Below are 25,516 nucleotides of genomic sequence, written 5' to 3' on the forward strand. Positions count from 1 at the left end.
CCCTGCCAGGATTCGAACCTGGAATCTTCTGATACGTAGTCAGACGCGTTATCCGTTGCGCCACAGGGCCAATGGCAGCACTTCTTTCTACGAGACAAGTGCAATTCGCTAAGAAACGTGTTCTCCATGGCTGAGCAAGCTCCCAAGGAAGGTACCTTTCGTGCAGCTGCGTGGCCCGCAGTGCGCCTGCAGAGCTTAGAGCTTGCCACGCATCTGCTCTCGCTGTTCGACAGGTAGCAGAAGGCAAGGCGCGCGTTTTCCCGCGTTTTCTCGACGACGAGAGCGGTTGATATGCATGTAAGCGTAGCATATGAAACAAGAATAGCACGAAGCATTGGTAGTCAGGTGCCAAAGTCGCAGTATGGCATCAGGTGGCGATCGTATGTTTCTGTGGCCACCACTGGTTTGCAGCAAAGTGAATACCGCTAACTGAGAGCGCCGTGTTGTAGCCCCAGTGGCGCAATTGGTTAGCGCACGGTACTTATAAGGCAGTAGCCGTGAGCAATGCCGGGGTTGTGAGTTCGAGCCTCACCTGGGGCATACTTTTATTTCATAGCAGCTGTCTCTGACAGCAACAGGAGGCTAGGTTTGAGATGTATCAGCTATTTGAGTAACATAATTGTGCATTCGAGACGCTAGCTGCGTCTTCCTCGGTAGTATAGTGGTTAGTATCCCCGCCTGTCACGCGGGAGACCGGGGTTCGATTCCCCGCCGGGGAGGCACATCCGATTTTTAATTGCTGCTCTATCACTCGCCGAACTTAGTGTAGGACGTTTGCGGCTACTAGCACCATATCTCTCGCACAAGGGCAACTGCCTACAGCGCATCCTCGGTAGTATAGTGGTTAGTATCCCCGCCTGTCACGCGGGAGACCGGGGTTCGATTCCCCGCCGGGGAGGTGCGATTTTTATCTCACAAACCTGTTTGAGTGTTGCCCGTATGGGGGTCGTAAGAGCATTAACTTTGCGATCGTGGAGTGTAGTTGGCGCGAAATCTTAAAAAATGCTACATCTTAGGAAGTGGTTCTCGCATTCTTCACACTTCAGAATTACGGGGTTTGCTGTTAACGCTGAGTCAAAGCACCCCAGCCCACGCTGTGGGCGTAATAATCGAGCTCGACGCAGTCCGCAAAATAAATAATTTTAGCAGAGCGTGGTTTCGATCCACGGACCTCTGGGGTTATGGCCCAGCACGCTTCCACTGCGCCACTCTGCTGGCTAGGCTTGCGCCCGCTCTTCGCCACGTGACGTGGGACACTTGGAAAGTGTTGTCTGCGTCGCTTTCCACACGCCTGTATTTAATTGCGTATCATCTCCTACAGCTCTCAGCTTGACTTGTCTCGACTTTGCTCGACTGACGCTACGCTGACGCTTGCAGGCAGCGATATTTACCACGATCGACTCGACATGCAGCTGCGAGATGCACAGGAGCAACAAAGCACTCCACGATGCGGCGACATACGAAATCCACTGCCCAGCTACGCGTCGGCAACTAACAAAATGCTGACCCTGCCAGGATTCGAACCTGGAATCTTCTGATCCGTAGTCAGACGCGTTATCCGTTGCGCCACAGGGCCAATGGCAGCACTTCTTTCTACGAGACAAGTGCAATTCGCTAAGAAACGTGTTCTCCATGGCTGAGCAAGCTCCCAAGGAAGGTACCTTTCGTGCAGCTGCGTGGCCGCAGTGCGCCTGCAGAGCTTAGAGCTTGCCACGCATCTGCTCTCGCTGTTCGACAGGTAGCAGAAGGCAAGGCGCGCGTTTTCCCGCGTTTTCTCGACGACGAGAGCCGGTTGATATGCATGTAAGCGTAGCATATGAAACAAGAATAGCACGAAGCATTGGTAGTCAGGTGCCAAAGTCGCAGTATGGCATCAGGTGGCGATCGTATGTTTCTGTGGCCACCACAGGTTTGCAGCAAAGTGAATACCGCTAACTGAGAGCGCCGTGTTGTAGCCCCAGTGGCGCAATTGGTTAGCGCACGGTACTTATAAGGCAGTAGCCGTGAGCAATGCGGGGGTTGTGAGTTCGAGCCTCACCTGGGGCATACTTTTATTTCATAGCAGCTGTCTCTGACAGCAACAGGAGGCTAGGTTTGAGATGTATCAGCTATTTGAGTAACATAATTGTGCATTCGAGACGCTAGCTGCGTCTTCCCTCGTTAGTATAGTGGTTAGTATCCCCGCCTGTCACGCGGGAGACCGGGGTTCGATTCCCCGCCGGGGAGGCACATCCGATTTTTAATTGCTGCTCTATCACTCGCCGAACTTAGTGTAGGGACGTTTGCGGCTACTAGCACCATATCTCTCGCACAAGGGCAACTGCCTACAGCGCATCCTCGGTAGTATAGTGGTTAGTATCCCCGCCTGTCACGCGGGAGACCGGGGTTCGATTCCCCGCCGGGGAGGTGCGATTTTTATCTCACAAACCTGTTCGAGTGTTGCCCGTATGGGGGTCGTAAGAGCATTAACTTTGCGATCGTGGAGTGTAGTTGGCGCGAAATCTTAAAAAATGCTACATCTTAGGAAGTGGTTCTCGCATTCTTCACACTTCAGAATTACGGGGTTTGCTGTTAACGCTGAGTCAAAGCACCCCAGCCCACGCTGTGGGCGTAATAATCGAGCTCGACGCAGTCCGCAAAATAAATAATTTTAGCAGAGCGTGGTTTCGATCCACGGACCTCTGGGTTATGGGCCCAGCACGCTTCCACTGCGCCACTCTGCTGGCTAGGCTTGCGCCCGCTCTTCGCCACGTGACGTGGGACACTTGGAAAGTGTTGTCTGCGTCGCTTTCCACACGCCTGTATTTAATTGCGTATCATCTCCTACAGCTCTCAGCTTGACTTGTCTCGACTTTGCTCGACTGACGCTACGCTGACGCTTGCAGGCAGCGATATTTACCACGATCGACTCGACATGCAGCTGCGAGATGCACAGGAGCAACAAAGCACTCCACGATGCGGCGACATACGAAATCCACTGCCCAGCTACGCGTCGGCAACTAACAAAATGCTGACCCTGCCAGGATTCGAACCTGGAATCTTCTGATCCGTAGTCAGACGCGTTATCCGTTGCGCCACAGGGCCAATGGCAGCACTTCTTTCTACGAGACAAGTGCAATTCGCTAAGAAACGTGTTCTCCATGGCTGAGCAAGCTCCCAAGGAAGGTACCTTTCGTGCAGCTGCGTGGCCGCAGTGCGCCTGCAGAGCTTAGAGCTTGCCACGCATCTGCTCTCGCTGTTCGACAGGTAGCAGAAGGCAAGGCGCGCGTTTTCCCCGCGTTTTCTCGACGACGAGAGCCGGTTGATATGCATGTAAGCGTAGCATATGAAACAAGAATAGCACGAAGCATTGGTAGTCAGGTGCCAAAGTCGCAGTATGGCATCAGGTGGCGATCGTATGTTTCTGTGGCCACCACTGGTTTGCAGCAAAGTGAATACCGCTAACTGAGAGCGCCGTGTTGTAGCCCCAGTGGCGCAATTGGTTAGCGCACGGTACTTATAAGGCAGTAGCCGTGAGCAATGCCGGGGTTGTGAGTTCGAGCCTCACCTGAGGCATACTTTTATTTCATAGCAGCTGTCTCTGACAGCAACAGGAGGCTAGGTTTGAGATGTATCAGCTATTTGAGTAACATAATTGTGCATTCGAGACGCTAGCTGCGTCTTCCTCGGTAGTATAGTGGTTAGTATCCCCGCCTGTCACGCGGGAGACCGGGGTTCGATTCCCCGCCGGGGAGGCACATCCGATTTTTAATTGCTGCTCTATCACTCGCCGAACTTAGTGTAGGACGTTTGCGGCTACTAGCACCATATCTCTCGCACAAGGGCACCTGCCTACAGCGCATCCTCGGTAGTATAGTGGTTAGTATCCCCGCCTGTCACGCGGGAGACCGGGGTTCGATTCCCCGCCGGGGAGGTGCGATTTTTATCTCACAAACCTGTTCGAGTGTTGCCCGTATGGGGGTCGTAAGAGCATTAACTTTGCGATCGTGGAGTGTAGTTGGCGCGAAATCTTAAAAAATGCTACATCTTAGGAAGTGGTTCTCGCATTCTTCACACTTCAGAATTACGGGGTTTGCTGTTAACGCTGAGTCAAAGCACCCCAGCCCACGCTGTGGGCGTAATAATCGAGCTCGACGCAGTCCGCAAAATAAATAATTTTAGCAGAGCGTGGTTTCGATCCACGGACCTCTGGGTTATGGGCCCAGCACGCTTCCACTGCGCCACTCTGCTGGCTAGGCTTGCGCCCGCTCTTCGCCACGTGACGTGGGACACTTGGAAAGTGTTGTCTGCGTCGCTTTCACACGCCTGTATTTAATTGCGTATCATCTCCTACAGCTCTCAGCTTGACTTGTCTCGACTTTGCTCGACTGACGCTACGCTGACGCTTGCAGGCAGCGATATTTACCACGATCGACTCGACATGCAGCTGCGAGATGCACAGGAGCAACAAAGCACTCCACGATGCGGCGACATACGAAATCCACTGCCCAGCTACGCGTCGGCAACTAACAAAATGCTGACCCTGCCAGGATTCGAACCTGGAATCTTCTGATACGTAGTCAGACGCGTTATCCGTTGCGCCACAGGGCCAATGGCAGCACTTCTTTCTACGAGACAAGTGCAATTCGCTAAGAAACGTGTTCTCCATGGCTGAGCAAGCTCCCAAGGAAGGTACCTTTCGTGCAGCTGCGTGGCCGCAGTGCGCCTGCAGAGCTTAGAGCTTGCCACGCATCTGCTCTCGCTGTTCGACAGGTAGCAGAAGGCAAGGCGCGCGTTTTCCCGCGTTTTCTCGACGACGAGAGCCGGTTGATATGCATGTAAGCGTAGCATATGAAACAAGAATAGCACGAAGCATTGGTAGTCAGGTGCCAAAGTCGCAGTATGGCATCAGGTGGCGATCGTATGTTTCTGTGGCCACCACTGGTTTGCAGCAAAGTGAATACCGCTAACTGAGAGCGCCGTGTTGTAGCCCCAGTGGCGCAATTGGTTAGCGCACGGTACTTATAAGGCAGTAGCCGTGAGCAATGCCGGGGTTGTGAGTTCGAGCCTCACCTGGGGCATACTTTTATTTCATAGCAGCTGTCTCTGACAGCAACAGGAGGCTAGGTTTGAGATGTATCAGCTATTTGAGTAACATAATTGTGCATTCGAGACGCTAGCTGCGTCTTCCTCGGTAGTATAGTGGTTAGTATCCCCGCCTGTCACGCGGGAGACCGGGGTTCGATTCCCCGCCGGGGAGGCACATCCGATTTTTAATTGCTGCTCTATCACTCGCCGAACTTAGTGTAGGACGTTTGCGGCTACTAGCACCATATCTCTCGCACAAGGGCAACTGCCTACAGCGCATCCTCGGTAGTATAGTGGTTAGTATCCCCGCCTGTCACGCGGGAGACCGGGGTTCGATTCCCCGCCGGGGAGGTGCGATTTTTATCTCACAAACCTGTTCGAGTGTTGCCCGTATGGGGGTCGTAAGAGCATTAACTTTGCGATCGTGGAGTGTAGTTGGCGCGAAATCTTAAAAAATGCTACATCTTAGGAAGTGGTTCTCGCATTCTTCACACTTCAGAATTACGGGGTTTGCTGTTAACGCTGAGTCAAAGCACCCCAGCCCACGCTGTGGGCGTAATAATCGAGCTCGACGCAGTCCGCAAAATAAATAATTTTAGCAGAGCGTGGTTTCGATCCACGGACCTCTGGGTTATGGGCCCAGCACGCTTCCACTGCGCCACTCTGCTGGCTAGGCTTGCGCCCGCTCTTCGCCACGTGACGTGGGACACTTGGAAAGTGTTGTCTGCGTCGCTTTCACACGCCTGTATTTAATTGCGTATCATCTCCTACAGCTCTCAGCTTGACTTGTCTCGACTTTGCTCGACTGACGCTACGCTGACGCTTGCAGGCAGCGATATTTACCACGATCGACTCGACATGCAGCTGCGAGATGCACAGGAGCAACAAAGCACTCCACGATGCGGCGACATACGAAATCCACTGCCCAGCTACGCGTCGGCAACTAACAAAATGCTGACCCTGCCAGGATTCGAACCTGGAATCTTCTGATCCGTAGTCAGACGCGTTATCCGTTGCGCCACAGGGCCAATGGCAGCACTTCTTTCTACGAGACAAGTGCAATTCGCTAAGAAACGTGTTCTCCATGGCTGAGCAAGCTCCCAAGGAAGGTACCTTTCGTGCAGCTGCGTGGCCGCAGTGCGCCTGCAGAGCTTAGAGCTTGCCACGCATCTGCTCTCGCTGTTCGACAGGTAGCAGAAGGCAAGGCGCGCGTTTTCCCGCGTTTTCTCGACGACGAGAGCCGGTTGATATGCATGTAAGCGTAGCATATGAAACAAGAATAGCACGAAGCATTGGTAGTCAGGTGCCAAAGTCGCAGTATGGCATCAGGTGGCGATCGTATGTTTCTGTGGCCACCACTGGTTTGCAGCAAAGTGAATACCGCTAACTGAGAGCGCCGTGTTGTAGCCCCAGTGGCGCAATTGGTTAGCGCACGGTACTTATAAGGCAGTAGCCGTGAGCAATGCCGGGGTTGTGAGTTCGAGCCTCACCTGAGGCATACTTTTATTTCATAGCAGCTGTCTCTGACAGCAACAGGAGGCTAGGTTTGAGATGTATCAGCTATTTGAGTAACATAATTGTGCATTCGAGACGCTAGCTGCGTCTTCCTCGGTAGTATAGTGGTTAGTATCCCCGCCTGTCACGCGGGAGACCGGGGTTCGATTCCCCGCCGGGGAGGCACATCCGATTTTTAATTGCTGCTCTATCACTCGCCGAACTTAGTGTAGGACGTTTGCGGCTACTAGCACCATATCTCTCGCACAAGGGCACCTGCCTACAGCGCATCCTCGGTAGTATAGTGGTTAGTATCCCCGCCTGTCACGCGGGAGACCGGGGTTCGATTCCCCGCCGGGGAGGTGCGATTTTTATCTCACAAACCTGTTCGAGTGTTGCCCGTATGGGGGTCGTAAGAGCATTAACTTTGCGATCGTGGAGTGTAGTTGGCGCGAAATCTTAAAAAATGCTACATCTTAGGAAGTGGTTCTCGCATTCTTCACACTTCAGAATTACGGGGTTTGCTGTTAACGCTGAGTCAAAGCACCCCAGCCCACGCTGTGGGCGTAATAATCGAGCTCGACGCAGTCCGCAAAATAAATAATTTTAGCAGAGCGTGGTTTCGATCCACGGACCTCTGGGTTATGGGCCCAGCACGCTTCCACTGCGCCACTCTGCTGGCTAGGCTTGCGCCCGCTCTTCGCCACGTGACGTGGGACACTTGGAAAGTGTTGTCTGCGTCGCTTTCACACGCCTGTATTTAATTGCGTATCATCTCCTACAGCTCTCAGCTTGACTTGTCTCGACTTTGCTCGACTGACGCTACGCTGACGCTTGCAGGCAGCGATATTTACCACGATCGACTCGACATGCAGCTGCGAGATGCACAGGAGCAACAAAGCACTCCACGATGCGGCGACATACGAAATCCACTGCCCAGCTACGCGTCGGCAACTAACAAAATGCTGACCCTGCCAGGATTCGAACCTGGAATCTTCTGATACGTAGTCAGACGCGTTATCCGTTGCGCCACAGGGCCAATGGCAGCACTTCTTTCTACGAGACAAGTGCAATTCGCTAAGAAACGTGTTCTCCATGGCTGAGCAAGCTCCCAAGGAAGGTACCTTTCGTGCAGCTGCGTGGCCGCAGTGCGCCTGCAGAGCTTAGAGCTTGCCACGCATCTGCTCTCGCTGTTCGACAGGTAGCAGAAGGCAAGGCGCGCGTTTTCCCGCGTTTTCTCGACGACGAGAGCCGGTTGATATGCATGTAAGCGTAGCATATGAAACAAGAATAGCACGAAGCATTGGTAGTCAGGTGCCAAAGTCGCAGTATGGCATCAGGTGGCGATCGTATGTTTCTGTGGCCACCACTGGTTTGCAGCAAAGTGAATACCGCTAACTGAGAGCGCCGTGTTGTAGCCCCAGTGGCGCAATTGGTTAGCGCACGGTACTTATAAGGCAGTAGCCGTGAGCAATGCCGGGGTTGTGAGTTCGAGCCTCACCTGGGGCATACTTTTATTTCATAGCAGCTGTCTCTGACAGCAACAGGAGGCTAGGTTTGAGATGTATCAGCTATTTGAGTAACATAATTGTGCATTCGAGACGCTAGCTGCGTCTTCCTCGGTAGTATAGTGGTTAGTATCCCCGCCTGTCACGCGGGAGACCGGGGTTCGATTCCCCGCCGGGGAGGCACATCCGATTTTTAATTGCTGCTCTATCACTCGCCGAACTTAGTGTAGGACGTTTGCGGCTACTAGCACCATATCTCTCGCACAAGGGCAACTGCCTACAGCGCATCCTCGGTAGTATAGTGGTTAGTATCCCCGCCTGTCACGCGGGAGACCGGGGTTCGATTCCCCGCCGGGGAGGTGCGATTTTTATCTCACAAACCTGTTCGAGTGTTGCCCGTATGGGGGTCGTAAGAGCATTAACTTTGCGATCGTGGAGTGTAGTTGGCGCGAAATCTTAAAAAATGCTACATCTTAGGAAGTGGTTCTCGCATTCTTCACACTTCAGAATTACGGGGTTTGCTGTTAACGCTGAGTCAAAGCACCCCAGCCCACGCTGTGGGCGTAATAATCGAGCTCGACGCAGTCCGCAAAATAAATAATTTTAGCAGAGCGTGGTTTCGATCCACGGACCTCTGGGTTATGGGCCCAGCACGCTTCCACTGCGCCACTCTGCTGGCTAGGCTTGCGCCCGCTCTTCGCCACGTGACGTGGGACACTTGGAAAGTGTTGTCTGCGTCGCTTTCACACGCCTGTATTTAATTGCGTATCATCTCCTACAGCTCTCAGCTTGACTTGTCTCGACTTTGCTCGACTGACGCTACGCTGACGCTTGCAGGCAGCGATATTTACCACGATCGACTCGACATGCAGCTGCGAGATGCACAGGAGCAACAAAGCACTCCACGATGCGGCGACATACGAAATCCACTGCCCAGCTACGCGTCGGCAACTAACAAAATGCTGACCCTGCCAGGATTCGAACCTGGAATCTTCTGATACGTAGTCAGACGCGTTATCCGTTGCGCCACAGGGCCAATGGCAGCACTTCTTTCTACGAGACAAGTGCAATTCGCTAAGAAACGTGTTCTCCATGGCTGAGCAAGCTCCCAAGGAAGGTACCTTTCGTGCAGCTGCGTGGCCGCAGTGCGCCTGCAGAGCTTAGAGCTTGCCACGCATCTGCTCTCGCTGTTCGACAGGTAGCAGAAGGCAAGGCGCGCGTTTTCCCGCGTTTTCTCGACGACGAGAGCCGGTTGATATGCATGTAAGCGTAGCATATGAAACAAGAATAGCACGAAGCATTGGTAGTCAGGTGCCAAAGTCGCAGTATGGCATCAGGTGGCGATCGTATGTTTCTGTGGCCACCACTGGTTTGCAGCAAAGTGAATACCGCTAACTGAGAGCGCCGTGTTGTAGCCCCAGTGGCGCAATTGGTTAGCGCACGGTACTTATAAGGCAGTAGCCGTGAGCAATGCCGGGGTTGTGAGTTCGAGCCTCACCTGGGGCATACTTTTATTTCATAGCAGCTGTCTCTGACAGCAACAGGAGGCTAGGTTTGAGATGTATCAGCTATTTGAGTAACATAATTGTGCATTCGAGACGCTAGCTGCGTCTTCCTCGGTAGTATAGTGGTTAGTATCCCCGCCTGTCACGCGGGAGACCGGGGTTCGATTCCCCGCCGGGGAGGCACATCCGATTTTTAATTGCTGCTCTATCACTCGCCGAACTTAGTGTAGGACGTTTGCGGCTACTAGCACCATATCTCTCGCACAAGGGCAACTGCCTACAGCGCATCCTCGGTAGTATAGTGGTTAGTATCCCCGCCTGTCACGCGGGAGACCGGGGTTCGATTCCCCGCCGGGGAGGTGCGATTTTTATCTCACAAACCTGTTCGAGTGTTGCCCGTATGGGGGTCGTAAGAGCATTAACTTTGCGATCGTGGAGTGTAGTTGGCGCGAAATCTTAAAAAATGCTACATCTTAGGAAGTGGTTCTCGCATTCTTCACACTTCAGAATTACGGGGTTTGCTGTTAACGCTGAGTCAAAGCACCCCAGCCCACGCTGTGGGCGTAATAATCGAGCTCGACGCAGTCCGCAAAATAAATAATTTTAGCAGAGCGTGGTTTCGATCCACGGACCTCTGGGTTATGGGCCCAGCACGCTTCCACTGCGCCACTCTGCTGGCTAGGCTTGCGCCCGCTCTTCGCCACGTGACGTGGGACACTTGGAAAGTGTTGTCTGCGTCGCTTTCACACGCCTGTATTTAATTGCGTATCATCTCCTACAGCTCTCAGCTTGACTTGTCTCGACTTTGCTCGACTGACGCTACGCTGACGCTTGCAGGCAGCGATATTTACCACGATCGACTCGACATGCAGCTGCGAGATGCACAGGAGCAACAAAGCACTCCACGATGCGGCGACATACGAAATCCACTGCCCAGCTACGCGTCGGCAACTAACAAAATGCTGACCCTGCCAGGATTCGAACCTGGAATCTTCTGATCCGTAGTCAGACGCGTTATCCGTTGCGCCACAGGGCCAATGGCAGCACTTCTTTCTACGAGACAAGTGCAATTCGCTAAGAAACGTGTTCTCCATGGCTGAGCAAGCTCCCAAGGAAGGTACCTTTCGTGCAGCTGCGTGGCCGCAGTGCGCCTGCAGAGCTTAGAGCTTGCCACGCATCTGCTCTCGCTGTTCGACAGGTAGCAGAAGGCAAGGCGCGCGTTTTCCCGCGTTTTCTCGACGACGAGAGCCGGTTGATATGCATGTAAGCGTAGCATATGAAACAAGAATAGCACGAAGCATTGGTAGTCAGGTGCCAAAGTCGCAGTATGGCATCAGGTGGCGATCGTATGTTTCTGTGGCCACCACAGGTTTGCAGCAAAGTGAATACCGCTAACTGAGAGCGCCGTGTTGTAGCCCCAGTGGCGCAATTGGTTAGCGCACGGTACTTATAAGGCAGTAGCCGTGAGCAATGCGGGGGTTGTGAGTTCGAGCCTCACCTGGGGCATACTTTTATTTCATAGCAGCTGTCTCTGACAGCAACAGGAGGCTAGGTTTGAGATGTATCAGCTATTTGAGTAACATAATTGTGCATTCGAGACGCTAGCTGCGTCTTCCTCGTTAGTATAGTGGTTAGTATCCCCGCCTGTCACGCGGGAGACCGGGGTTCGATTCCCCGCCGGGGAGGCACATCCGATTTTTAATTGCTGCTCTATCACTCGCCGAACTTAGTGTAGGACGTTTGCGGCTACTAGCACCATATCTCTCGCACAAGGGCAACTGCCTACAGCGCATCCTCGGTAGTATAGTGGTTAGTATCCCCGCCTGTCACGCGGGAGACCGGGGTTCGATTCCCCGCCGGGGAGGTGCGATTTTTATCTCACAAACCTGTTCGAGTGTTGCCCGTATGGGGGTCGTAAGAGCATTAACTTTGCGATCGTGGAGTGTAGTTGGCGCGAAATCTTAAAAAATGCTACATCTTAGGAAGTGGTTCTCGCATTCTTCACACTTCAGAATTACGGGGTTTGCTGTTAACGCTGAGTCAAAGCACCCCAGCCCACGCTGTGGGCGTAATAATCGAGCTCGACGCAGTCCGCAAAATAAATAATTTTAGCAGAGCGTGGTTTCGATCCACGGACCTCTGGGTTATGGGCCCAGCACGCTTCCACTGCGCCACTCTGCTGGCTAGGCTTGCGCCCGCTCTTCGCCACGTGACGTGGGACACTTGGAAAGTGTTGTCTGCGTCGCTTTCACACGCCTGTATTTAATTGCGTATCATCTCCTACAGCTCTCAGCTTGACTTGTCTCGACTTTGCTCGACTGACGCTACGCTGACGCTTGCAGGCAGCGATATTTACCACGATCGACTCGACATGCAGCTGCGAGATGCACAGGAGCAACAAAGCACTCCACGATGCGGCGACATACGAAATCCACTGCCCAGCTACGCGTCGGCAACTAACAAAATGCTGACCCTGCCAGGATTCGAACCTGGAATCTTCTGATCCGTAGTCAGACGCGTTATCCGTTGCGCCACAGGGCCAATGGCAGCACTTCTTTCTACGAGACAAGTGCAATTCGCTAAGAAACGTGTTCTCCATGGCTGAGCAAGCTCCCAAGGAAGGTACCTTTCGTGCAGCTGCGTGGCCGCAGTGCGCCTGCAGAGCTTAGAGCTTGCCACGCATCTGCTCTCGCTGTTCGACAGGTAGCAGAAGGCAAGGCGCGCGTTTTCCCGCGTTTTCTCGACGACGAGAGCCGGTTGATATGCATGTAAGCGTAGCATATGAAACAAGAATAGCACGAAGCATTGGTAGTCAGGTGCCAAAGTCGCAGTATGGCATCAGGTGGCGATCGTATGTTTCTGTGGCCACCACTGGTTTGCAGCAAAGTGAATACCGCTAACTGAGAGCGCCGTGTTGTAGCCCCAGTGGCGCAATTGGTTAGCGCACGGTACTTATAAGGCAGTAGCCGTGAGCAATGCCGGGGTTGTGAGTTCGAGCCTCACCTGGGGCATACTTTTATTTCATAGCAGCTGTCTCTGACAGCAACAGGAGGCTAGGTTTGAGATGTATCAGCTATTTGAGTAACATAATTGTGCATTCGAGACGCTAGCTGCGTCTTCCTCGGTAGTATAGTGGTTAGTATCCCCGCCTGTCACGCGGGAGACCGGGGTTCGATTCCCCGCCGGGGAGGCACATCCGATTTTTAATTGCTGCTCTATCACTCGCCGAACTTAGTGTAGGACGTTTGCGGCTACTAGCACCATATCTCTCGCACAAGGGCAACTGCCTACAGCGCATCCTCGGTAGTATAGTGGTTAGTATCCCCGCCTGTCACGCGGGAGACCGGGGTTCGATTCCCCGCCGGGGAGGTGCGATTTTTATCTCACAAACCTGTTCGAGTGTTGCCCGTATGGGGGTCGTAAGAGCATTAACTTTGCGATCGTGGAGTGTAGTTGGCGCGAAATCTTAAAAAATGCTACATCTTAGGAAGTGGTTCTCGCATTCTTCACACTTCAGAATTACGGGGTTTGCTGTTAACGCTGAGTCAAAGCACCCCAGCCCACGCTGTGGGCGTAATAATCGAGCTCGACGCAGTCCGCAAAATAAATAATTTTAGCAGAGCGTGGTTTCGATCCACGGACCTCTGGGTTATGGGCCCAGCACGCTTCCACTGCGCCACTCTGCTGGCTAGGCTTGCGCCCGCTCTTCGCCACGTGACGTGGGACACTTGGAAAGTGTTGTCTGCGTCGCTTTCACACGCCTGTATTTAATTGCGTATCATCTCCTACAGCTCTCAGCTTGACTTGTCTCGACTTTGCTCGACTGACGCTACGCTGACGCTTGCAGGCAGCGATATTTACCACGATCGACTCGACATGCAGCTGCGAGATGCACAGGAGCAACAAAGCACTCCACGATGCGGCGACATACGAAATCCACTGCCCAGCTACGCGTCGGCAACTAACAAAATGCTGACCCTGCCAGGATTCGAACCTGGAATCTTCTGATACGTAGTCAGACGCGTTATCCGTTGCGCCACAGGGCCAATGGCAGCACTTCTTTCTACGAGACAAGTGCAATTCGCTAAGAAACGTGTTCTCCATGGCTGAGCAAGCTCCCAAGGAAGGTACCTTTCGTGCAGCTGCGTGGCCGCAGTGCGCCTGCAGAGCTTAGAGCTTGCCACGCATCTGCTCTCGCTGTTCGACAGGTAGCAGAAGGCAAGGCGCGCGTTTTCCCGCGTTTTCTCGACGACGAGAGCCGGTTGATATGCATGTAAGCGTAGCATATGAAACAAGAATAGCACGAAGCATTGGTAGTCAGGTGCCAAAGTCGCAGTATGGCATCAGGTGGCGATCGTATGTTTCTGTGGCCACCACTGGTTTGCAGCAAAGTGAATACCGCTAACTGAGAGCGCCGTGTTGTAGCCCCAGTGGCGCAATTGGTTAGCGCACGGTACTTATAAGGCAGTAGCCGTGAGCAATGCCGGGGTTGTGAGTTCGAGCCTCACCTGGGGCATACTTTTATTTCATAGCAGCTGTCTCTGACAGCAACAGGAGGCTAGGTTTGAGATGTATCAGCTATTTGAGTAACATAATTGTGCATTCGAGACGCTAGCTGCGTCTTCCTCGGTAGTATAGTGGTTAGTATCCCCGCCTGTCACGCGGGAGACCGGGGTTCGATTCCCCGCCGGGGAGGCACATCCGATTTTTAATTGCTGCTCTATCACTCGCCGAACTTAGTGTAGGACGTTTGCGGCTACTAGCACCATATCTCTCGCACAAGGGCAACTGCCTACAGCGCATCCTCGGTAGTATAGTGGTTAGTATCCCCGCCTGTCACGCGGGAGACCGGGGTTCGATTCCCCGCCGGGGAGGTGCGATTTTTATCTCACAAACCTGTTCGAGTGTTGCCCGTATGGGGGTCGTAAGAGCATTAACTTTGCGATCGTGGAGTGTAGTTGGCGCGAAATCTTAAAAAATGCTACATCTTAGGAAGTGGTTCTCGCATTCTTCACACTTCAGAATTACGGGGTTTGCTGTTAACGCTGAGTCAAAGCACCCCAGCCCACGCTGTGGGCGTAATAATCGAGCTCGACGCAGTCCGCAAAATAAATAATTTTAGCAGAGCGTGGTTTCGATCCACGGACCTCTGGGTTATGGGCTCAGCACGCTTCCACTGCGCCACTCTGCTGGCTAGGCTTGCGCCCGCTCTTCGCCACGTGATGTGGGACACTTGGAAAGTGTTGTCTGCGTCGCTTTCACACGCCTGTATTTAATTGCGTATCATCTCCTACAGCTCTCAGCTTGACTTGTCTCGACTTTGCTCGACTGACGCTACGCTGACGCTTGCAGGCAGCGATATTTACCACGATCGACTCGACATGCAGCTGCGAGATGCACAGGAGCAACAAAGCACTCCACGATGCGGCGACATACGAAATCCACTGCCCAGCTACGCGTCGGCAACTAACAAAATGCTGACCCTGCCAGGATTCGAACCTGGAATCTTCTGATACGTAGTCAGACGCGTTATCCGTTGCGCCACAGGGCCAATGGCAGCACTTCTTTCTACGAGACAAGTGCAATTCGCTAAGAAACGTGTTCTCCATGGCTGAGCAAGCTCCCAAGGAAGGTACCTTTCGTGCAGCTGCGTGGCCGCAGTGCGCCTGCAGAGCTTAGAGCTTGCCACGCATCTGCTCTCGCTGTTCGACAGGTAGCAGAAGGCAAGGCGCGCGTTTTCCCGCGTTTTCTCGACGACGAGAGCCGGTTGATATGCATGTAAGCGTAGCATATGAAACAAGAATAGCACGAAGCATTGGTAGTCAGGTGCCAAAGTCGCAGTATGGCATCAGGTGGCGATCGTATGTTTCTGTGGCCACCACTGGTTTGCAGCAAAGTGAATACCGCTAACTGAGAGCGCCGTGTTGTAGCCCCAGTGGCGCAATTGGTTAGCGCACGGTACTTATAAGGCAGTAGCCGTGAGCAATGCCGGGGTTGTGAGTTCGAGCCTCACCTGGGGCATACTTTTATTTCATAGCAGCTGTCTCTGACAGCAACAGGAGGCTAGGTTTGAGATGTATCAGCTATTTGAGTAACATAATTGTGCATTCGAGACGCTAGCTGCGTCTTCCTCGGTAGTATAGTGGTTAGTATCCCCGCCTGTCACGCGGGAGACCGGGGTTCGATTCCCCGCCGGGGAGGCACATCCGATTTTTAATTGCTGCTCTATCACTCGCCGAACTTAGTGTAGGACGTTTGCGGCTACTAGCACCATATCTCTCGCACAAGGGCAACTGCCTACAGCGCATCCTCGGTAGTATAGTGGTTAGTATCCCCGCCTGTCACGCGGGAGACCGGGGTTCGATTCCCCGCCGGGGAGGTGCGATTTTTATCTCACAAACCTGTTCGAGTGTTGCCCGTATGGGGGTCGTAAGAGCATTAACTTTGCGATCGTGGAGTGTAGTTGGCGCGAAATCTTAAAAAATGCTACATCTTAGGAAGTGGTTCTCGCATTCTTCACACTTCAGAATTACGGGGTTTGCTGTTAACGCTGAGTCAAAGCACCCCAGCCCACGCTGTGGGCGTAATAATCGAGCTCGACGCAGTCCGCAAAATAAATAATTTTAGCAGAGCGTGGTTTCGATCCACGGACCTCTGGGTTATGGGCCCAGCACGCTTCCACTGCGCCACTCTGCTGGCTAGGCTTGCGCCCGCTCTTCGCCACGTGACGTGGGACACTTGGAAAGTGTTGTCTGCGTCGCTTTCACACGCCTGTATTTAATTGCGTATCATCTCCTACAGCTCTCAGCTTGACTTGTCTCGACTTTGCTCGACTGACGCTACGCTGACGCTTGCAGGCAGCGATATTTACCACGATCGACTCGACATGCAGCTGCGAGATGCACAGGAGCAACAAAGCACTCCACGATGCGGCGACATACGAAATCCACTGCCCAGCTACGCGTCGGCAACTAACAAAATGCTGACCCTGCCAGGATTCGAACCTGGAATCTTCTGATCCGTAGTCAGACGCGTTATCCGTTGCGCCACAGGGCCAATGGCAGCACTTCTTTCTACGAGACAAGTGCAATTCGCTAAGAAACGTGTTCTCCATGGCTGAGCAAGCTCCCAAGGAAGGTACCTTTCGTGCAGCTGCGTGGCCGCAGTGCGCCTGCAGAGCTTAGAGCTTGCCACGCATCTGCTCTCGCTGTTCGACAGGTAGCAGAAGGCAAGGCGCGCGTTTTCCCGCGTTTTCTCGACGACGAGAGCCGGTTGATATGCATGTAAGCGTAGCATATGAAACAAGAATAGCACGAAGCATTGGTAGTCAGGTGCCAAAGTCGCAGTATGGCATCAGGTGGCGATCGTATGTTTCTGTGGCCACCACTGGTTTGCAGCAAAGTGAATACCGCTAACTGAGAGCGCCGTGTTGTAGCCCCAGTGGCGCAATTGGTTAGCGCACGGTACTTATAAGGCAGTAGCCGTGAGCAATGCCGGGGTTGTGAGTTCGAGCCTCACCTGAGGCATACTTTTATTTCATAGCAGCTGTCTCTGACAGCAACAGGAGGCTAGGTTTGAGATGTATCAGCTATTTGAGTAACATAATTGTGCATTCGAGACGCTAGCTGCGTCTTCCTCGGTAGTATAGTGGTTAGTATCCCCGCCTGTCACGCGGGAGACCGGGGTTCGATTCCCCGCCGGGGAGGCACATCCGATTTTTAATTGCTGCTCTATCACTCGCCGAACTTAGTGTAGGACGTTTGCGGCTACTAGCACCATATCTCTCGCACAAGGGCACCTGCCTACAGCGCATCCTCGGTAGTATAGTGGTTAGTATCCCCGCCTGTCACGCGGGAGACCGGGGTTCGATTCCCCGCCGGGGAGGTGCGATTTTTATCTCACAAACCTGTTCGAGTGTTGCCCGTATGGGGGTCGTAAGAGCATTAACTTTGCGATCGTGGAGTGTAGTTGGCGCGAAATCTTAAAAAATGCTACATCTTAGGAAGTGGTTCTCGCATTCTTCACACTTCAGAATTACGGGGTTTGCTGTTAACGCTGAGTCAAAGCACCCCAGCCCACGCTGTGGGCGTAATAATCGAGCTCGACGCAGTCCGCAAAATAAATAATTTTAGCAGAGCGTGGTTTCGATCCACGGACCTCTTTTTTTTTTTTTTTTTTTTTTTTTTTTTTTTTTTTTTTTGTTTTTTTTTTTATTTTTTAGTCGAATGCTCTACGACTTTTTTTTTTTTTTTTTTTTTTTTTTTTTTTTTTTTTTTTTTTTTTCGCAGCTGCTACGAAATAAAAGTATGCCCCAGGTGAGGCTCGAACTCACAACCCCGGCATTGCTCACGGCTACTGCCTTATAAGTACCGTGCGCTAACCAATTGCGCCACTTTTTTTTTTTTTTTTTTAGAAGATTTTTTAACCCCGGCATTGCTCACGGCTACTGCCTTATAAGTACCGTGCGCTAACCAATTGCGCCACTTTTTTTTTTTTTTTTTTTTTTTATGGGTTTTTTTAATTTTTTTTTTTTTTTTTTTTACGGGCCTCCTGGGTGAAAGCCAGGTATCCTAGCCACTTCATTTTTAATTCTTTTTTTTTTAGTTTTTTTTTCATTTTTTTTTTTTTTTTTTTTATGCACGTGAGTGCTAGGCAGCCGGCGGCAAGGTGGGCAGGGGTCGCAATCCGGAGGCCTGGCCACGATGTCACCGCCATACCCTGCACCCAATTGCATGGTTTTGTGATTTGACTTTATTGTTATGTATTCATTATTATATTTTGTTTAATTTGCGATGTGGCGTCATGTGTGTTCCATTATTTTTATAGATATAAACAGAATGATAAAAAGAAATCCATGTCTGGTTTGTGGATTACGCAGCACACCATGAATCCAGCACAGCAGATACTCAAAGTTGGTCTTCACGTAGAATAATTGTCCCAGTGGCCATGTCGTTGATGAGTATTGTGCATTCGGTTTCCCGATGGTTGATTGTGTATTGTTGCTTCTCAAAACCCTGAGCATGCCATGCGTTGGAAGATGAGCGCTGGTAACGTGGTGACACCAAGAGCAGGGACATGCCAAACAACCATTTCCCGTATTGTAAAGCCTCTTGATAGGAGGAATAGAAGCCGCTGGAACTCCTGGTTCGTACCAAATCGTCGTGCAGCTTTGATGAAAGATAATGCGAAATGAAAATAAACAAATGAGGTGCCTCTTCTGGGTGACGCCCTGCGGAACCAAAAGTAAAGTGCTGTCATTTGAAAATGAAAAGGAACTCCCAAATACAATTAAATGTTCGAGGCCGAGTGCAGTGCACTCTGTACCGTCGTGAGACCCATGATGCAAGTCACCCGCATCTGATGGTGCGGAGCAGACCAAATCCATGGAAACAAACAATATAACAAAGTAGTGAAAAAAAAAAAGAAAAGAAAACTCCGTCCAATGGATCTGTAAACTTAAAGTCTTCCATCACTTAAAGCAATAGTGAGAAAATTTTGAAACTGGTCTTTATACTGTCGCAATTTCTTAATCGCATAATACTCTTCGATGAGGTACATCTGATAATCGTGTAGCGTTGGCGTTGTATGTACAAGCATGTAATAGACGAACTGGCCCATGAGCCAGACATAACTATTATTCTTAGATTGAGGATAAAGCTGCCAGTCTGGTTGGAGCGCGTCTTGAAGTTGAATGGAAGTATCCGACGTCCTATTAATGACAGCGAGTTTCTTTCGTGTCCACTGCCATATTTGTGTTTGATCCCTGCAGTGGAAGAGATGCGGCAGCGTTTCCACTAGGTTACACTTCTCACAAAACGGGGTGGGCCGCAGCTTGATTTTGTGCAATTTCTCTCCAGTGGGAATCACCTCATTGACAGCGTCATACCAAACAGCTCGAACTCTGGAGCGAAGGAGCGGAAAACTAATGTTCTTCCAGACATTTCTCCAGTTTTTGCCTAAATATTTCTTCTCAATTGGGTTATCCAGCTGCCGTTTAGTAAGAGCAAGATAGGTCGCCGCCGTGTTGAACGGATGCGGGTTGTCCTGAACATAGCTGAGCTCCACATAATACCGCCGGATATAGCCAAGCTCAGGATGAATGTGTCCCACAGACGTTGGCGCAGACAAATCCTTTGGACGTAAGGTGTTGAAAAGCCGTGCAGTGAGACTATTTGGGTTGCCGTGTAGTATGCGGGAAGTACGAGTTAAAAAAGTCGCCACACATTGGGATTCAACGTCTTTGACGCCTAAGCCACCTCGGGAACGAAGTAACGAGGTAGCTTTAAAGGAAACTTTAAAGATGTTCCCTCTCCAGACATACCAGCAAGCAAGTGCTAAAATTTTTTTCGCAATGGCTGTCGGGATTGGTAAAACAGCGGCAGTGTGATAGAGCTTACTGAAAACGTAACTATTAAGAAACTGTGCCCTCTGCATCCGGTCTAAAGACCGCATATTATGTTCTTTGATCACCGCACGTAAGATGGTAAGCTTGCGTTCCCAATTCACGTGGAGCATGGCGTGGGGGTTCGGTGATATAACCAGGCCTAGATGCCGCAGGTCTTCGGTCCTGTCCAACCAAGAAATATCGATGGAATTGGGGTTGCGACCTAACGGCATGATTTTGGACTTTCGCTCATTAAGTCTAGCGCCACAAGCGACAGAGTACTGATGGACAATCCGACGAACTGACCCCAGCTCTTCGGTGTTAGTAATAAGCACACTGATATCGTCGGCATAGGCGTGGCAGACCGTTTTGGTGTTTAACGTTTGCAACCCGTGTAAAGTTACGTAAAACTTTTTAAGAAGTGGCTCTATAGCGATCGAGAATAACGTCATAGAAAGGGGGCACCCTTGTCGCACTGCTTGTCGTATGGGCACGGGGGCGGTTAACTGGCCGTTAACCTTCACGCGTGAAGACGTTCCGCAGATACATTTCTGAATAAGCTGTCGAAAACGTTGGTTGAATCCCATTTGACTCATTGTGCGCAATAAAAAACCGTGATTAATTCTGTCAAACGCCTTATCGAAGTCGAGAAACAATAACGCCAAATCAGTGTTGGTAATCCAAGTTAAATAAGTCAGGTCGCGATATACACACAAGGCATTCAACATCGACCGACCACTGACTGCACCCGTCTGATAAGGGCCAAGTACTTTGCCAAGAAGTACTTTAAGCCTGGTGTTTATAATCCTAGTCAAGATCTTGAAATCAGAGTTAAGCAACGTAATTGGCCGAAAGTCATTTAACATAGTCGGATTGGATGTTTTAGGAACCAGGACAACCATTCCTTCCGTGAACTGCGGGGGGAAGGCAGCATGCGATAACAGTTCGTTATACATGGCGGTCAATTCGTCGCCGATCACATCCCAGAACCGTGAATAAAATTCGACCGGCAAGCCGTCTAAGCCGGCAGCTTTGTTCTTGGCAGCGCACGCAAGGATGGACTTTACTTCAGAATTGGTGACATTGGCCAAGAGAGCAGCGTTATCATCCTGATCCACTGTGGAGGCGATGTCGTTTAAAAAATCATCCCCCGCCGATAGATCGGTATCTGACTCGGAATAATGTTGTCGAAAATAATTGAAGACATGCGTCTTGATAGCACCCTGTTCATTGTACAGATTCCCGCCAGCATCCTTCAGATGAGCAATAATTTTTTGTTTACCACGTTTGGTTTCCCGTATGAGATGGAATAACGATGCAGACTCGTGGGAGACGTCATCAGAAGAGCGCGATCGGACCCGAGTGCCAACAAGTGCTTCACGAACCAAAGCAGTAATTTTGGCTTTGATACGCTTGATGCGGATCAGGTTGTCGGACAAAGCAGATGGATCGCTGTACAGCTGGCGTAAACCGAGGAAATAAAATTCTAGAGACCGTTTCCTCCAATAAGCCCTGGTCCTGGCAAACTGGCAAATACATTTCTTAATCCGCGGCTTAACAAACTCCGTCCACCAAAGAACGCGCTCCCTATACCGAGCTTGCCTCTGGAGGCACTGCTGCCAGGTGTCAACGAGGCAACGCCGTAAATCCGCTTCATCGAGCAGCGAGACATTCAGCTGCCACGTGCCGCGTCCCAAAAATGTCTTCTGCCGCACATGCCGAATCGTTAGATGGTATGCGGAGTGGTCACTAAAACTGAGCGGCCATAGTTCACAATCACGAATGGTATGTAAAAGATCTTGAGAAACATAAAACCTATCCAGACGGCTAGAAGAAGCAGCGCTCACATAGGTATAGCCCATCGTGTGTGGTCGAAGGTGACACCAACTATCTTGTAAATGCAGACCATCTGTTAACGTTAGGAGCTCGGGACAAAAATTAAAATTCGGACTTTGATCTTCGTTGCGTAAAACGCAGTTGAAATCCCCACCCAGGATGATCTTCAGTCGAACGTTCGGCAATAAGGTCACAACTTCAGCCCTAAAAAATTCACTTCTGTCCCTTCTGCCAGCGGACCCTGTCGGGGCGTACACGTTCAGGAGAAGCAAATCCTGTAATTGGGCGGCAATGCCGCGTCCCGTTTCTAAAATCGCTGTAGGTTGGTAAGCGATGCCAGCTTTGAATAAAATCGCAGTGCCCGCCTCAGTGCCAAGATTTAATATGGCATCATACCCAGGTATTTCTCCAACCTTGGGGGACACAACTTCTTGGAAGAAAACTATATCTATATCGGCGGCATATAGATAGTCGGTCAAGCATTTAAGTTTGACATCGGATGCGATCCTATTCAAATTAACTGTGGCTAGTTTATAATCTTGCATGGTGGGGATAGAAAGGGTCCGTGTTATTCACTTTCGTCTGCCCAAGACTTCTCGGCTGGCGTATGCTGATGGCCAGTATCCATCAGCTCAGGACTCGGACGGTCGACATGCATCTCCATATCGGCCTCCCCCACGTGGCGCGCGACGGAACCCATGTCATCTGTGCCGCCGCGTTCACTGCCGTCTTTTCGGATCTGCTTTATTGTGCGCTGCAGTTTCTTTTCCAGAGTGCGGATCTCCTCCGCACTCTGCTTCCGTGCCGACCGCTTAGATTTCCCAGTTCTTGGGGGAGGTGCGTCGGCGTCAGAAACGGTTTTGACGTCCGTCAAGAGGCTGTGTGTAGACCCTTCCTCAGATAGGTCACTGCCTAGAGGGAGGGGCGTGGGGGGCGCAACGTCAGGGGGGCAAGAAACGCGCGACCTGTCGCCACCATCCGACAACTGTTTCAGCTCGACGGACGTAGTTGGAGTAGGGACGGGAGTCGGTCCGGCATGGTCGGCACGAAGGCCGACAGTCGGGGAAACCTGCAGGTGTGCAGCGTGGCTGTCGATATCGGTGACATCACTACGAACGGGACATTCGGGGGTTGCCGCAGAGTTGTTGACAATGACCGCGCCGGCGTCTGGGGTCACCGCAGCCGGTTGGTGGAGCGTCTGTTGTGTCGTAGGCGACTCCATCAATGTCCGCGCGTAAGACAACCGATTGCCATCGTGCCCATCGAGAGGTGTAAGACGATGTTGCATTCCTCGGCGACCCGCCCGGACACGGGGACAAGCAGATTTTAAATGGTCGGTAGAACCACATATTACACAAGTTCGCGGTTGTCCTTCGTACATCACCAGCGCTCGAAAACCCTGCACCAAAATGTTGGACGGGATGTGCTTCGTTAAATCAATTTTCGCATTCCGAACGCCGTTATCAACATTGAAATGTTTGTAACCCCTCCATTGCTCGGCATGAATTTGCAAGACATTACCGTAGGGAGACAAAGCTTGCCGAATTCTATCGAAGCTAACTTCGAAAGGCAGATTAAATATACGGACGGTTCGTAGCCCTAGTCCAGCATGACTAACAGATACTTTACAAATTTCGCCTTTAGAATTCACAAAATCCGCAGTGCCTTCCGTGAGGGTCATAATACGAACGCAAGGATCGTCACTAATCAATTTTACATAAACAGCGTTCGCAAGAAAATCATACGAAAACCCAAGAACTTCGTCATCTCGCAGTCCTAATCGATCGTAAAACCAGTCAATAAGTTCGTGAACCTGTGGTCGAGCATATCCATACGGAAATCCAAATCGTAGCGTGTAACGTCTCAACTCATCCTCCATCACTTTCGTGAAGTAGTACTTACAGTACCAACAGCTGCGTGCGCTCTTAAGCACAGGCGAAGCGACCACCACCGCACGTCTGCACACGGCCGCGGCCGCGGCGGAACTGAACCTCTGGGTTATGGGCCCAGCACGCTTCCACTGCGCCACTCTGCTGGCTAGGCTTGCGCCCGCTCTTCGCCACGTGACGTGGGACACTTGGAAAGTGTTGTCTGCGTCGCTTTCACACGCCTGTATTTAATTGCGTATCATCTCCTACAGCTCTCAGCTTGACTTGTCTCGACTTTGCTCGACTGACGCTACGCTGACGCTTGCAGGCAGCGATATTTACCACGATCGACTCGACATGCAGCTGCGAGATGCACAGGAGCAACAAAGCACTCCACGATGCGGCGACATACGAAATCCACTGCCCAGCTACGCGTCGGCAACTAACAAAATGCTGACCCTGCCAGGATTCGAACCTGGAATCTTCTGATACGTAGTCAGACGCGTTATCCGTTGCGCCACAGGGCCAATGGCAGCACTTCTTTCTACGAGACAAGTGCAATTCGCTAAGAAACGTGTTCTCCATGGCTGAGCAAGCTCCCAAGGAAGGTACCTTTCGTGCAGCTGCGTGGCCGCAGTGCGCCTGCAGAGCTTAGAGCTTGCCACGCATCTGCTCTCGCTGTTCGACAGGTAGCAGAAGGCAAGGCGCGCGTTTTCCCGCGTTTTCTCGACGACGAGAGCCGGTTGATATGCATGTAAGCGTAGCATATGAAACAAGAATAGCACGAAGCATTGGTAGTCAGGTGCCAAAGTCGCAGTATGGCATCAGGTGGCGATCGTATGTTTCTGTGGCCACCACTGGTTTGCAGCAAAGTGAATACCGCTAACTGAGAGCGCCGTGTTGTAGCCCCAGTGGCGCAATTGGTTAGCGCACGGTACTTATAAGGCAGTAGCCGTGAGCAATGCCGGGGTTGTGAGTTCGAGCCTCACCTGGGGCATACTTTTATTTCATAGCAGCTGTCTCTGACAGCAACAGGAGGCTAGGTTTGAGATGTATCAGCTATTTGAGTAACATAATTGTGCATTCGAGACGCTAGCTGCGTCTTCCTCGGTAGTATAGTGGTTAGTATCCCCGCCTGTCACGCGGGAGACCGGGGTTCGATTCCCCGCCGGGGAGGCACATCCGATTTTTAATTGCTGCTCTATCACTCGCCGAACTTAGTGTAGGACGTTTGCGGCTACTAGCACCATATCTCTCGCACAAGGGCAACTGCCTACAGCGCATCCTCGGTAGTATAGTGGTTAGTATCCCCGCCTGTCACGCGGGAGACCGGGGTTCGATTCCCCGCCGGGGAGGTGCGATTTTTATCTCACAAACCTGTTCGAGTGTTGCCCGTATGGGGGTCGTAAGAGCATTAACTTTGCGATCGTGGAGTGTAGTTGGCGCGAAATCTTAAAAAATGCTACATCTTAGGAAGTGGTTCTCGCATTCTTCACACTTCAGAATTACGGGGTTTGCTGTTAACGCTGAGTCAAAGCACCCCAGCCCACGCTGTGGGCGTAATAATCGAGCTCGACGCAGTCCGCAAAATAAATAATTTTAGCAGAGCGTGGTTTCGATCCACGGACCTCTGGGTTATGGGCCCAGCACGCTTCCACTGCGCCACTCTGCTGGCTAGGCTTGCGCCCGCTCTTCGCCACGTGACGTGGGACACTTGGAAAGTGTTGTCTGCGTCGCTTTCACACGCCTGTATTTAATTGCGTATCATCTCCTACAGCTCTCAGCTTGACTTGTCTCGACTTTGCTCGACTGACGCTACGCTGACGCTTGCAGGCAGCGATATTTACCACGATC

At 51.6% G+C, this 25,516-nt stretch overlaps 61 non-coding genes across 61 annotated transcripts; 38 read left to right on the plus strand and 23 right to left on the minus strand.

Annotated features, from left to right (window-relative positions):
* Nucleotides 1–448: 448 nt before the first annotated feature.
* On the plus strand, nt 449–540 carry Trnai-uau. The gene is given in 2 exon segments: nt 449–486; nt 505–540. It is a non-coding gene; the product is annotated as a tRNA-Ile (tRNA).
* A 107-nt stretch (nt 541–647) lies between these two features.
* Trnad-guc lies at nt 648–719 on the plus strand. The gene has a single exon. It is a non-coding gene; the product is annotated as a tRNA-Asp (tRNA).
* A 107-nt stretch (nt 720–826) lies between these two features.
* Nucleotides 827–898, plus strand: Trnad-guc. Its single transcript has one exon. It is a non-coding gene; the product is annotated as a tRNA-Asp (tRNA).
* A 245-nt stretch (nt 899–1,143) lies between these two features.
* On the minus strand, nt 1,144–1,215 carry Trnay-aua. Its single transcript has one exon. It is a non-coding gene; the product is annotated as a tRNA-Tyr (tRNA).
* Nucleotides 1,216–1,503: 288 nt separating this feature from the next.
* On the minus strand, nt 1,504–1,576 carry Trnar-acg. Its single transcript has one exon. It is a non-coding gene; the product is annotated as a tRNA-Arg (tRNA).
* Nucleotides 1,577–1,954: 378 nt separating this feature from the next.
* Nucleotides 1,955–2,046, plus strand: Trnai-uau. Its single transcript is given in 2 exon segments — nt 1,955–1,992; nt 2,011–2,046. It is a non-coding gene; the product is annotated as a tRNA-Ile (tRNA).
* Nucleotides 2,047–2,334: 288 nt separating this feature from the next.
* Nucleotides 2,335–2,406, plus strand: Trnad-guc. Its single transcript has one exon. It is a non-coding gene; the product is annotated as a tRNA-Asp (tRNA).
* Nucleotides 2,407–2,651: 245 nt separating this feature from the next.
* Trnam-cau lies at nt 2,652–2,723 on the minus strand. The gene has a single exon. It is a non-coding gene; the product is annotated as a tRNA-Met (tRNA).
* A 288-nt stretch (nt 2,724–3,011) lies between these two features.
* Nucleotides 3,012–3,084, minus strand: Trnar-acg. Its single transcript has one exon. It is a non-coding gene; the product is annotated as a tRNA-Arg (tRNA).
* A 379-nt stretch (nt 3,085–3,463) lies between these two features.
* On the plus strand, nt 3,464–3,555 carry Trnai-uau. The gene is given in 2 exon segments: nt 3,464–3,501; nt 3,520–3,555. It is a non-coding gene; the product is annotated as a tRNA-Ile (tRNA).
* Nucleotides 3,556–3,662: 107 nt separating this feature from the next.
* Nucleotides 3,663–3,734, plus strand: Trnad-guc. Its single transcript has one exon. It is a non-coding gene; the product is annotated as a tRNA-Asp (tRNA).
* Nucleotides 3,735–3,841: 107 nt separating this feature from the next.
* On the plus strand, nt 3,842–3,913 carry Trnad-guc. Its single transcript has one exon. It is a non-coding gene; the product is annotated as a tRNA-Asp (tRNA).
* Nucleotides 3,914–4,158: 245 nt separating this feature from the next.
* Nucleotides 4,159–4,230, minus strand: Trnam-cau. The gene has a single exon. It is a non-coding gene; the product is annotated as a tRNA-Met (tRNA).
* A 287-nt stretch (nt 4,231–4,517) lies between these two features.
* On the minus strand, nt 4,518–4,590 carry Trnar-acg. The gene has a single exon. It is a non-coding gene; the product is annotated as a tRNA-Arg (tRNA).
* Nucleotides 4,591–4,968: 378 nt separating this feature from the next.
* On the plus strand, nt 4,969–5,060 carry Trnai-uau. Its single transcript is given in 2 exon segments — nt 4,969–5,006; nt 5,025–5,060. It is a non-coding gene; the product is annotated as a tRNA-Ile (tRNA).
* Nucleotides 5,061–5,167: 107 nt separating this feature from the next.
* Trnad-guc lies at nt 5,168–5,239 on the plus strand. Its single transcript has one exon. It is a non-coding gene; the product is annotated as a tRNA-Asp (tRNA).
* A 107-nt stretch (nt 5,240–5,346) lies between these two features.
* Nucleotides 5,347–5,418, plus strand: Trnad-guc. The gene has a single exon. It is a non-coding gene; the product is annotated as a tRNA-Asp (tRNA).
* A 245-nt stretch (nt 5,419–5,663) lies between these two features.
* Trnam-cau lies at nt 5,664–5,735 on the minus strand. The gene has a single exon. It is a non-coding gene; the product is annotated as a tRNA-Met (tRNA).
* Nucleotides 5,736–6,022: 287 nt separating this feature from the next.
* Nucleotides 6,023–6,095, minus strand: Trnar-acg. The gene has a single exon. It is a non-coding gene; the product is annotated as a tRNA-Arg (tRNA).
* Nucleotides 6,096–6,473: 378 nt separating this feature from the next.
* On the plus strand, nt 6,474–6,565 carry Trnai-uau. Its single transcript is given in 2 exon segments — nt 6,474–6,511; nt 6,530–6,565. It is a non-coding gene; the product is annotated as a tRNA-Ile (tRNA).
* A 107-nt stretch (nt 6,566–6,672) lies between these two features.
* Trnad-guc lies at nt 6,673–6,744 on the plus strand. The gene has a single exon. It is a non-coding gene; the product is annotated as a tRNA-Asp (tRNA).
* Nucleotides 6,745–6,851: 107 nt separating this feature from the next.
* Trnad-guc lies at nt 6,852–6,923 on the plus strand. The gene has a single exon. It is a non-coding gene; the product is annotated as a tRNA-Asp (tRNA).
* Nucleotides 6,924–7,168: 245 nt separating this feature from the next.
* On the minus strand, nt 7,169–7,240 carry Trnam-cau. The gene has a single exon. It is a non-coding gene; the product is annotated as a tRNA-Met (tRNA).
* Nucleotides 7,241–7,527: 287 nt separating this feature from the next.
* Nucleotides 7,528–7,600, minus strand: Trnar-acg. The gene has a single exon. It is a non-coding gene; the product is annotated as a tRNA-Arg (tRNA).
* Nucleotides 7,601–7,978: 378 nt separating this feature from the next.
* Nucleotides 7,979–8,070, plus strand: Trnai-uau. Its single transcript is given in 2 exon segments — nt 7,979–8,016; nt 8,035–8,070. It is a non-coding gene; the product is annotated as a tRNA-Ile (tRNA).
* Nucleotides 8,071–8,177: 107 nt separating this feature from the next.
* Nucleotides 8,178–8,249, plus strand: Trnad-guc. The gene has a single exon. It is a non-coding gene; the product is annotated as a tRNA-Asp (tRNA).
* Nucleotides 8,250–8,356: 107 nt separating this feature from the next.
* Nucleotides 8,357–8,428, plus strand: Trnad-guc. The gene has a single exon. It is a non-coding gene; the product is annotated as a tRNA-Asp (tRNA).
* Nucleotides 8,429–8,673: 245 nt separating this feature from the next.
* On the minus strand, nt 8,674–8,745 carry Trnam-cau. The gene has a single exon. It is a non-coding gene; the product is annotated as a tRNA-Met (tRNA).
* A 287-nt stretch (nt 8,746–9,032) lies between these two features.
* On the minus strand, nt 9,033–9,105 carry Trnar-acg. Its single transcript has one exon. It is a non-coding gene; the product is annotated as a tRNA-Arg (tRNA).
* A 378-nt stretch (nt 9,106–9,483) lies between these two features.
* Nucleotides 9,484–9,575, plus strand: Trnai-uau. Its single transcript is given in 2 exon segments — nt 9,484–9,521; nt 9,540–9,575. It is a non-coding gene; the product is annotated as a tRNA-Ile (tRNA).
* A 107-nt stretch (nt 9,576–9,682) lies between these two features.
* Trnad-guc lies at nt 9,683–9,754 on the plus strand. Its single transcript has one exon. It is a non-coding gene; the product is annotated as a tRNA-Asp (tRNA).
* A 107-nt stretch (nt 9,755–9,861) lies between these two features.
* On the plus strand, nt 9,862–9,933 carry Trnad-guc. The gene has a single exon. It is a non-coding gene; the product is annotated as a tRNA-Asp (tRNA).
* A 245-nt stretch (nt 9,934–10,178) lies between these two features.
* Trnam-cau lies at nt 10,179–10,250 on the minus strand. Its single transcript has one exon. It is a non-coding gene; the product is annotated as a tRNA-Met (tRNA).
* Nucleotides 10,251–10,537: 287 nt separating this feature from the next.
* Nucleotides 10,538–10,610, minus strand: Trnar-acg. Its single transcript has one exon. It is a non-coding gene; the product is annotated as a tRNA-Arg (tRNA).
* Nucleotides 10,611–10,988: 378 nt separating this feature from the next.
* Nucleotides 10,989–11,080, plus strand: Trnai-uau. Its single transcript is given in 2 exon segments — nt 10,989–11,026; nt 11,045–11,080. It is a non-coding gene; the product is annotated as a tRNA-Ile (tRNA).
* Nucleotides 11,081–11,187: 107 nt separating this feature from the next.
* Trnad-guc lies at nt 11,188–11,259 on the plus strand. The gene has a single exon. It is a non-coding gene; the product is annotated as a tRNA-Asp (tRNA).
* A 107-nt stretch (nt 11,260–11,366) lies between these two features.
* Trnad-guc lies at nt 11,367–11,438 on the plus strand. Its single transcript has one exon. It is a non-coding gene; the product is annotated as a tRNA-Asp (tRNA).
* A 245-nt stretch (nt 11,439–11,683) lies between these two features.
* Trnam-cau lies at nt 11,684–11,755 on the minus strand. Its single transcript has one exon. It is a non-coding gene; the product is annotated as a tRNA-Met (tRNA).
* Nucleotides 11,756–12,042: 287 nt separating this feature from the next.
* Trnar-acg lies at nt 12,043–12,115 on the minus strand. The gene has a single exon. It is a non-coding gene; the product is annotated as a tRNA-Arg (tRNA).
* Nucleotides 12,116–12,493: 378 nt separating this feature from the next.
* On the plus strand, nt 12,494–12,585 carry Trnai-uau. Its single transcript is given in 2 exon segments — nt 12,494–12,531; nt 12,550–12,585. It is a non-coding gene; the product is annotated as a tRNA-Ile (tRNA).
* A 107-nt stretch (nt 12,586–12,692) lies between these two features.
* On the plus strand, nt 12,693–12,764 carry Trnad-guc. Its single transcript has one exon. It is a non-coding gene; the product is annotated as a tRNA-Asp (tRNA).
* Nucleotides 12,765–12,871: 107 nt separating this feature from the next.
* Trnad-guc lies at nt 12,872–12,943 on the plus strand. The gene has a single exon. It is a non-coding gene; the product is annotated as a tRNA-Asp (tRNA).
* Nucleotides 12,944–13,188: 245 nt separating this feature from the next.
* Nucleotides 13,189–13,260, minus strand: Trnam-cau. Its single transcript has one exon. It is a non-coding gene; the product is annotated as a tRNA-Met (tRNA).
* Nucleotides 13,261–13,547: 287 nt separating this feature from the next.
* Nucleotides 13,548–13,620, minus strand: Trnar-acg. Its single transcript has one exon. It is a non-coding gene; the product is annotated as a tRNA-Arg (tRNA).
* Nucleotides 13,621–13,998: 378 nt separating this feature from the next.
* On the plus strand, nt 13,999–14,090 carry Trnai-uau. The gene is given in 2 exon segments: nt 13,999–14,036; nt 14,055–14,090. It is a non-coding gene; the product is annotated as a tRNA-Ile (tRNA).
* Nucleotides 14,091–14,197: 107 nt separating this feature from the next.
* On the plus strand, nt 14,198–14,269 carry Trnad-guc. The gene has a single exon. It is a non-coding gene; the product is annotated as a tRNA-Asp (tRNA).
* A 107-nt stretch (nt 14,270–14,376) lies between these two features.
* On the plus strand, nt 14,377–14,448 carry Trnad-guc. The gene has a single exon. It is a non-coding gene; the product is annotated as a tRNA-Asp (tRNA).
* Nucleotides 14,449–15,052: 604 nt separating this feature from the next.
* Nucleotides 15,053–15,125, minus strand: Trnar-acg. Its single transcript has one exon. It is a non-coding gene; the product is annotated as a tRNA-Arg (tRNA).
* A 378-nt stretch (nt 15,126–15,503) lies between these two features.
* On the plus strand, nt 15,504–15,595 carry Trnai-uau. Its single transcript is given in 2 exon segments — nt 15,504–15,541; nt 15,560–15,595. It is a non-coding gene; the product is annotated as a tRNA-Ile (tRNA).
* Nucleotides 15,596–15,702: 107 nt separating this feature from the next.
* Trnad-guc lies at nt 15,703–15,774 on the plus strand. The gene has a single exon. It is a non-coding gene; the product is annotated as a tRNA-Asp (tRNA).
* Nucleotides 15,775–15,881: 107 nt separating this feature from the next.
* Nucleotides 15,882–15,953, plus strand: Trnad-guc. The gene has a single exon. It is a non-coding gene; the product is annotated as a tRNA-Asp (tRNA).
* A 245-nt stretch (nt 15,954–16,198) lies between these two features.
* Nucleotides 16,199–16,270, minus strand: Trnam-cau. Its single transcript has one exon. It is a non-coding gene; the product is annotated as a tRNA-Met (tRNA).
* A 287-nt stretch (nt 16,271–16,557) lies between these two features.
* Trnar-acg lies at nt 16,558–16,630 on the minus strand. Its single transcript has one exon. It is a non-coding gene; the product is annotated as a tRNA-Arg (tRNA).
* Nucleotides 16,631–17,008: 378 nt separating this feature from the next.
* Trnai-uau lies at nt 17,009–17,100 on the plus strand. The gene is given in 2 exon segments: nt 17,009–17,046; nt 17,065–17,100. It is a non-coding gene; the product is annotated as a tRNA-Ile (tRNA).
* Nucleotides 17,101–17,207: 107 nt separating this feature from the next.
* On the plus strand, nt 17,208–17,279 carry Trnad-guc. Its single transcript has one exon. It is a non-coding gene; the product is annotated as a tRNA-Asp (tRNA).
* A 107-nt stretch (nt 17,280–17,386) lies between these two features.
* Nucleotides 17,387–17,458, plus strand: Trnad-guc. The gene has a single exon. It is a non-coding gene; the product is annotated as a tRNA-Asp (tRNA).
* A 6,658-nt stretch (nt 17,459–24,116) lies between these two features.
* On the minus strand, nt 24,117–24,189 carry Trnar-acg. The gene has a single exon. It is a non-coding gene; the product is annotated as a tRNA-Arg (tRNA).
* A 378-nt stretch (nt 24,190–24,567) lies between these two features.
* Nucleotides 24,568–24,659, plus strand: Trnai-uau. Its single transcript is given in 2 exon segments — nt 24,568–24,605; nt 24,624–24,659. It is a non-coding gene; the product is annotated as a tRNA-Ile (tRNA).
* Nucleotides 24,660–24,766: 107 nt separating this feature from the next.
* Trnad-guc lies at nt 24,767–24,838 on the plus strand. Its single transcript has one exon. It is a non-coding gene; the product is annotated as a tRNA-Asp (tRNA).
* A 107-nt stretch (nt 24,839–24,945) lies between these two features.
* On the plus strand, nt 24,946–25,017 carry Trnad-guc. Its single transcript has one exon. It is a non-coding gene; the product is annotated as a tRNA-Asp (tRNA).
* A 245-nt stretch (nt 25,018–25,262) lies between these two features.
* On the minus strand, nt 25,263–25,334 carry Trnam-cau. Its single transcript has one exon. It is a non-coding gene; the product is annotated as a tRNA-Met (tRNA).
* Nucleotides 25,335–25,516: the final 182 nt, after the last annotated feature.

This window comes from Schistocerca americana, chromosome 8 (genome assembly GCF_021461395.2).
Source record: "Schistocerca americana isolate TAMUIC-IGC-003095 chromosome 8, iqSchAmer2.1, whole genome shotgun sequence".
Taxonomy (NCBI): Eukaryota; Metazoa; Arthropoda; class Insecta; order Orthoptera; family Acrididae; genus Schistocerca; species Schistocerca americana.